Source organism: Rattus norvegicus, chromosome 18, assembly GCF_036323735.1.
Source record: "Rattus norvegicus strain BN/NHsdMcwi chromosome 18, GRCr8, whole genome shotgun sequence".
Lineage (NCBI taxonomy): Eukaryota > Metazoa > Chordata > Mammalia > Rodentia > Muridae > Rattus > Rattus norvegicus.
In genome coordinates, this window is record NC_086036.1 from 52,012,482 (window position 1) to 52,020,954 (window position 8,473).

Genomic DNA, 8,473 nt, shown 5'->3' on the forward strand with positions numbered 1-8,473 from the left:
GTTTAGCCATCTGCTGGTGAAATGCCTTTTGCTTCAGATACTAAAGTACGCATGTATGTACAATTGGGACAGAGGACCTTGCATACAAGACACGGTTTCAGAATGGGACAGTATTCCCTCATTCTATCACAAGGCAGAAGTAATAGCTTGTGACAACTCGTGTTACGTATGTCCTCATGGGAAGCATGTCCACAAGCACGACTATGCATGCTGTCAGTAAGACCAAGCTGGAGCCATTGTTAGAGAAAAGAACTTTTTTCTTTTTCTGTCCTTTTTATTTTCTGGCATGTGTGTGATGTCTACATACATATGTACATGTTTGTGTGGGTCTGAACACATTTATGTGCACACATCATGGCCTTATGAAGGTTACGGGTTGACATCACATGTCTTCCACCTCAACTCCATACCTCTGTTTTTGAGACAGAGTCTCTAACTGAGCCTAGAGTTCATTGATTTGGCTGGATTGGCTGGAGAGCAAACTCCAAGGATCCTCTTGTCCGTGCCTCACCAGAATGCTGAGAATAAAGGTGCTGGACTTGATATTTACGGAGGTGCTGGAACCCAAACTCAAGTTCTCATATGTTTCTGGTAAGTACCTTACTAATTTTTTTCCAAGTATCAATTCTGTTTTATTTGTCAACTAGAAAACCAATCTTCTAGTGTAGCAAGGTATGAATTAATCCTCTTCCTCGTCGTCACCAGCTCCAGCACCACCCTGACCTTTCTTGGCATTCTTCCTCTTCACTCTGCCTGGGCGGCCACCACCATAAGGAAAATGGAGGGAGAAGACAATGTGCTTCTGAGAATCCAGATGAACAGTGAAGGATGTGATGTTCACCACCTGCTTGCCAACCCTGACGCTGGTGGATGAGCACACGGTCATGGTGAATAGATTTGATCAGGCCCTGCTTAAAGACCTGGGTCTGCAGCAGTCTCTCCAGGCTCTCCTCAATCTTCAGGCCCAGGATGTAATCCAGCTTCACCTTGCCCTCATCCAGCACCCCAAGGTGAACAAGTTACCTCAGCAGAGCGTTGCCTCCAAACAGGCGCCAAGGATCTTTCTCGTCCAGCGTCAATGGCTCCAGGGCATCCTTACAGATCTTCGCCAGGGTAAATTTGACCCTCCACACCTCATGTTTGTTCCATAGTCCATACTCTCCAATCAACTTTAGCTCCTGGTGGAGACGAGATTTCTGGAAGGGTCTCCGTGGGGTCACATAGGTTTTGTGACAAACCCAGCTTCTGGCAACCAGCATTTTGACTTCGCTAGGCCCACTGCTCCTAAGAACTCATGCCGTGACCAGTACTTTACTAATTAAGACACCCCACCCAGCACCAGAAAGAGAATTTCTTATGAAACTCCTAACTCATCATATTTTAGTTATAACATTTTAAAGTTATAATTTTGATAAAAGACCGTAAGTCTTAACAAGTGTCAGCAAAAGAACAACTCCATCTATAAATACAAGAAACTGTATAGAAAGATTATAAGGGGATTCAATGTTTTCAACATTTACCTGATGGTCCAAAATAATCCACCATTATTTTACAATGAGGAAAATTTATTTCAGGCAAAATAAACTACTTGCCTACTAAACTAAAAATACGTTTTTCTAAAGGACTGAAGATTAAAATAAATATCTTTAAAAGATGTGAAGATGATTAGGGAAAGCACTTACGAGCCCCTACTCACAACTGAGAAGTTATCAACAATTAATGCCTGCTAGAGGAAAGACAGTTTGCTTTAAGGTATGGCCCCCAATAGGTTGATCGTGGTGGGTTGCCCCACACCCATGCATACATAAGCAGCATGAAGTAGACACCGTGGGTTATCTGGGGGAGGCAAGCATGAAGTTAGGAGGAGGAGAAGGAGGTTGAGGAGATCCAAGAAGAATTAGGGCACAGTAGAAATAGAGAATGAATATGATCAAAATACATGTTATGTATGTTATGAAATCCTCTAAGAATAGAATCATTAGAAAAAATGCTTAAAGATGAAATTACAAGCTCATAAATTAAAACCCAAAAAGCCATCAGTTAAGAACAAATTTCTAATGAGACTACATCCTTGGTAGTTTTATGTCAACTTGATACAAGCTAGAGTCACCTGAAAGGAAGGAACCTCAATTGAGAAAATGTCTCCGAAAGATCCAGCTATAAGACATTTTCTTAGTGATCAATGGGAGAGGGCACAGCCCATTGCAGGTAGTGCTACCCCTGGGCTGGTGGTGGTCCTGCGTTCTATAAGAAAACAGGCTGAGCAAAGCCATAAAAGCAAGCCAGTAAGCAGCACTCCCCTATGGGCTGTGGTCAGCTCCTGCCTCCAGGTTTTTGCACTGTTTGAGTTCCTGTCCTGACTTCCTTTGATGATGAACAGAGCTGTGAAAGTGTAAGTCAAATAAACCCCTTCCTTACCAAGTTGCTTTTGGCTATGGTGTTTAACCACAACAATAGAAACTCTATCTAAGAGAGACTATTTCAATAACTGAAAGTTAAGATTTCATAGATGATTCTGTAGACTTAGTCAAACAGAAAATTGCTAAAGTGAAAGGTAGAACTGAGGAAATATCAAGCACACCATGAGAGAAGGCGATAAACTCTTGGCATACACCCAAAGCACTCTATCTCCTGCGACGGAAGGCTTTCTTATCCATGTTTATAGCTGTTCTCTCTATGCATAACAGCCAGGAATAGGAAATAATCTAGATGTTCAACAACTGCTGGATGGATAGTGGAAGTGTGGTGCATTAACCAATATATGATCATTTCGCTGTTAAGAAAAATGAAATTTTCAGGTAAATAGACAGTTCGAGAAAAAAATCATTCTGAGGAAGGTAACCTAGACCCAAAGAGACAAGTATTGTATTTTTCATATATGCATATTAGCATTTAAGAGTTTGATAGGTATGCTAAATTTGAGTAATCACAGAGGTGAGGTACCTACTAAGGGACCAGTGGGGTGAGAAGGTCTCCCAAGTGAAGGAAAATAGAACATAGTATGATAGAAAGATAAAAGGGGAAAGTAAAATAGGAGGGCTAAATGGGAAGGGGATGGGAAAGTAGGGTAAAGGTGAGAATAAGAGGAGGGGCAACTAACACTAAAGACCTTTTGAAAGATTAAATGACAACCTACTACAGAAGAGGCTTCCTTTAATGTAAATGTAGGTAATATAAATAGAGTCACCATATAAGGGGGAAGAAAATGCCCCGACTCAACATTTTAGGCCACCAAGTAAAACCTCCAGTGAAATGGATTATGTCTTGTTGAATTGTTGGCCAAAGGGGTCTGAGAGACCTCACCATCACCACTGAACATCACATACTATTGCCAAAGCTATTGGTTCTTCTCCATAGCCCAGTGGTGATGGCCTACTGTTGAAGGCAACATTTACTTATGCCACCAAACAGAGAAATCAAGCTGGTACCTGACTAGAGGCTTCACCCCCACTTGCACATTCATGGTGCAAGAAGGGATTCTTCATACTACCAAAGGAGAAAGTTAGTCATCAAGGTCACTCAGCTACAAACATTGCCAACTCACAATAGCAGCCTGCCTACAAGATACTGGTATAATAGTGGCACAAATGTTATAGTAATAACCAGCCGCTCTTTTCTTGGATTTAAGACCCATTCCATGAGATGAAAGCCATACATGATATTGCTAAAGTCATCAAGAACTGGACACTAAATAGATCATAGTCCTAAAGGAAAAGTTACTACTATTATTCTATTAAAGGAACATAGCAATAAAATGACTCCTAATGACACTGCTATAACCATAGATCAGTATGTTACTCAATCTCAATCAGAGAAGCTTTCTCTCATAGTAGATGGAGATTTAACGCTAACACCCACAATTGAGCAGCTAACAGAGAGCGCCAGACTTCATAGCACTCAGTCCTAAGAGGAATATCTTCATCGAACTCCTCCCCTTAAGGCTCTGGGATTTATATAAAAGAAAGAGACAAGATTGTAAGTGACAAAGACAATGCATGACTCAAAGAAAATAGTGTCTTTGACACAACAGACTGATGTATATGGGAACTCCCAGCATGCACAAGACCTGCACAGGTTTAAACCTGACAGAGTTCCAACACTGAGAGGAGACGTAGACATGGGGTACCCCTAACCAAGAAGTTACTTGCAACTGATTCCCACTTGCAAGAGTCAAATCAGCTTTCTCCAATGGAGTGTTACTGGGTTTATCAACCATACTCTAGGGCAGGCTTCATACCCAGTGGCTGGCCAACACAAAACAAAACTCATGAGTTTTAGGGTATTTATTTGAGGGAAGGGTCCTTGTTGCTTCGTTTTATTTTGTTTTAGCTTTTTTTTTGTCTTGCTGGTTCTTTATATATTTTTCATTTTCATTTTTGGGGTTTGTGGGGAGGGTTTAAGAGAGAGAGTAAAAGAGAGAGAGAGCATAAAGTTGAATGGAGATGGGGGATCTGGAAGGAGTTGGGAGGAGAAAGCATGATTAAAATATATTGTATGAAAAAAACAATAAGAAGGTAAATTAAAAAATTAATGAAGAAGTCTTAACGTATATTTAAAGATTCCATTAAAATGTGCAAGGACAGGAGAGAGGGTCCAATAGATAATGCATTTGCCACACAAGCATGAGGAACAGAGTTCAGATCGGTAGCACCCAGGTAAAGCCGTGTGTAGGACCTCACGTCCATCATCCTACTGTGAGATAGGCAGCAGAGGCAGAAGAATCCCCAAAAGCTCATGGTCCAGGCGGCCTGGCATACGCCGTGATGAACAACAAGACTTTGTCTCAAACAAGGTAGAAGGTGATTCAACACAGAGGTTCTCTGACCTCTACATGCGCCATGGTAAATACATGTCCACATACACGCAACAAGCACATAGTTATACTTGGTGTATATCCAAGGGACTCTGTATTAAAGAGGTATTCATTCAGCCATAATCGTTGCCACCCTAGTCACAAAGGGTAAGCAATGGAAACAACGTAAATGTCCCTCAGCTGACCAATGGATAATGAAAACGTGGTGCATGCTCACGATGGAATTCTATTCAGCTGTAAAGAAAAATGAAATCATGCAATCTGCATATAAATGGATGGGACTAGAAAATGTTATGCTGAGGTAACTCAGCCCCAGAAAAACAAGCATCACATGTTCTCTCATTCACCGATCCTAACCTCAAATCTTTAGATTTCAGTATATAACCTGAAGTGAATGAAGAAGTCAGGAAGGTGAGTGGAAAACATTGTAGAGGGTAGGTGAGCTGGAGAGATGGCTCAGTGGTTAAGAGCACTAACTACTTTTACAGAGGTACTGAGTTCAAATCCCAGCAACCATATAGTGGCTCACAACTCATTTGTAATGAGATCTGATGCCCTCTTCTGGTGTGTCTGAAAACAGCTACAGTCTGTATATATATTTGTATATAATAAATAAATCTTGGGGTTGGGGATTTAGCTCAGTGGTAGAGCGCTTGCCTAGGAAGCACAAGGCCCTGGGTTCGGTCCCCAGCTCCAAAAAAAAGAACCAAAAAATAAATAAATAAATAAAATAAAAAATGGTGGATAGTAAGATGCAAATGCTGAGTGGGTGAGGAAGGTGATAACTGGGGAAGGAATTTTAACTAGGAAGTGGGGAAGGAGAACAATAGAGAGGGGGAGAAGGAAAAATAAATAACATTAGAGATGTTTGTAAAAGCCATAGAGAAACATTATTTTATAAGCTTTCTTAAAATATATATACACATATATATAATATAAATAAATGCCTGTATGTGTGTATATATATATATATATACACATATGTGTGTATGTATGCATGTATATTTTTTAAGTGGAGTTATGCTACATGGGGTGATAATGTGCCCCCAAAAAGTCATAGACTATCAAACAAAACCTCATTACCAGTCATAAAATAAAACCTCCCTTTGAGTCTGTTGGTCAGGCAAGTTCAAGAGACCTACAAATCAATATAGGCTAATGTCACTGCCATTGGTTACCTGCTAAAACTCGAAGGCAAGACCCTGTTCTGAAGCTATCACATTCCTGGGACTCAAGGCTTGGAGGAATCAAGCTGGAACTGACCTAGATGCCTCCCTGAGGACTGGCTCACAGGATATCCGAAGACGATACAACCTGCCAGGGAGGAAAGCAATCAGTTATCCCCCCCAGCTGTAAAGCTGGCAGACCACACTAACCAGTCCGGGAGGCTCTCACCAATGGCTCAGCAGTGACACTTTTAACAACTGTCTAATGGGACTTCAATGCTCACTTCGTAAGAGGAAACTCATCCCGGTACCAGAAACTTAGCCAAACTCATAAGCATGAAGAGGCCATAGACCCTAAAGAACGTTATACCGCCATTTTCCTCAACCAATGGCTAACCGTATTCTAAATACTCACGCCTACAGATCAATGTAGCTCTCATCAATAAAGCTTCATTCTCCAGCAGATGGAGGCTACTACAGAGATCCAAAAGTGGTCAAAATGCAGAGAAAAGGTGACATGAAATGACTAGCCTAATGAACATACCTACAGCATTACGCTACACCTGAAAGTCAGAAACCGTTACAGAAGGATGCAAAGATTGTAAGATCCCAGGGACCAGGAGGATGCCTGTGGCTACACAGTACCTTCTAGATATGACAGAAAAGCTTTTACCTATGAAATCCAAACCATATGCCTGCCTAAATAAGATCGGCATCATGATAACACCAGATGACATAACCAATGTGGACAGGACAACTTTCATACAGTCCAACCCTGGAGAGAATGCTGCATTCAGTCAACAGCTGCTGAGAGGTGGAGAACCAGTTTCCACATGGATAAGCCCCTGATAGTATTGGGTCCCAGATGGTCCACCCTAAACACATGTACATGTGAGTAATGCTGAATGAACTCAGGGGGTTATAGATAGGAGGATAGATAGAGGATAAAAGATGTATACATACATACATACATACACACATATCTTTATCTATATGTAATTATAAAAAAGAGGTCATAGATTTTACAGGGAGTGGGGTAGGGACATGGGAGGTGTTGAAGGAAGGACAGAGAGGAATAGAATCGATATGAATGGAACAGTACTTATGTATAAATTCTCAAAAATATAATCTAAATAAAAAGATAATCACAGAGAGCCACATAAAATTAAGAAAGATGCGAGTCATAAGATCGAAGTTCTGCCTGAGTGCCAGGAAGAATCGATGTCTTTTAAAAGTCCATACTCTGGTCCATTGTTAATGAGGCAAAATGGCTGAGCCCTCACAATTAATTCTCATGCTCCAGCACATGGCCACGCCAACGACAATGTTTCTTTGAGGTCACAGCTCTTACTGGACTGCTACTACACACTGCCTCCAACTTGGGAGAGAGGAGAGGATCTAGAACATGTTCCCGATTTCAAAATCCTTACGTGCTTTCAATGAGAAGAGGCTTCACCAAGAGAATAACCACAGGCGTGGCCATACACATCTTAGAATATCAACAACAGGGGGAAATATCAGCCGCAGAAGTTAATGGAGTATTTCCACCAAGGAAAGAACTGTGAAGCAGCTGACATTATAAAGTGAAGACAAAAATAACACATTTCAGACTCAGAAAGGCTCAAAAGAGAAATGTTTTCCTATCTACAGACCTTCATTAGTGATGCTACTGCCAGCAAGGGGAAGAAACTTAGAAGTAGAAATGAGAATCAACTGACCAAGAAATTGATAAACGATATCCGGAAATTAACTGTATTGACTCTTAAAATAACACAAGTTAGTGTTAGGGCTTCAGGTTTACCTAGTAGCTCTGTACAGTGCTGGCATCTAGTGGACTGTAGAGACCATGAGACTAGATGCTGTCCAACAGGAGCTGGGACTAATTAATAATTTTAGAATTTAAAGGAGAGCATGCTTGTATCAGACTAATTAGAATTTAATGTAAAAAAAAAAAAAAAAAAACAAGGGAAGAGGTGAAGATGGAGAACCATCGCTGAAGAAAATAAACTGACATGAAATCCAGGAAGAAAGGAAAAAGGAAAAAATAAAACTCAGGATACCATCTGGCTATGCGTAATTTCACAGTTGTGATCAAAAGGCGGTTCCGGATAAGTAAGAATGCTATATTTAGATGCTGTACCAAGTCTTTTATTTTGAGTATATGGAAAAGTTTATTGAACCTTCAGTGAAACATAATTTCTTGATATTCACAGTAAAGAGCATGAGACTCTCTTAGCCACGTTCCTGTGAACAGTATGCTCTGTTTCTCTTGCTTGCTCACAAGCCTTTAAATATCCCTTCTAAGATATTCGAAGAGCCGTTCCCTTCACCTATCGATGGAAAGCAGGGCCTTGTGGGAGTCAGGCGAGTTCTTAACCACTGGTCTACGTTCCCAGCAAAATCTCCTTTCTTGTCTAATATCCTAAATGCAGCCTGGACTTTTTTTAAAGCTTCCTTTTGAAAATGATGTGTAACTCACAGGTTACATATAGGC

The 8,473-nt window shown here is 40.8% G+C and overlaps 1 pseudogene; it reads right to left on the bottom strand.

The window, feature by feature from the left end:
- Nucleotides 1-679: 679 nt before the first annotated feature.
- On the bottom strand, nucleotides 680-1,259 carry Rps9-ps6 (ribosomal protein S9, pseudogene 6; annotated as a pseudogene).
- Nucleotides 1,260-8,473: the final 7,214 nt, after the last annotated feature.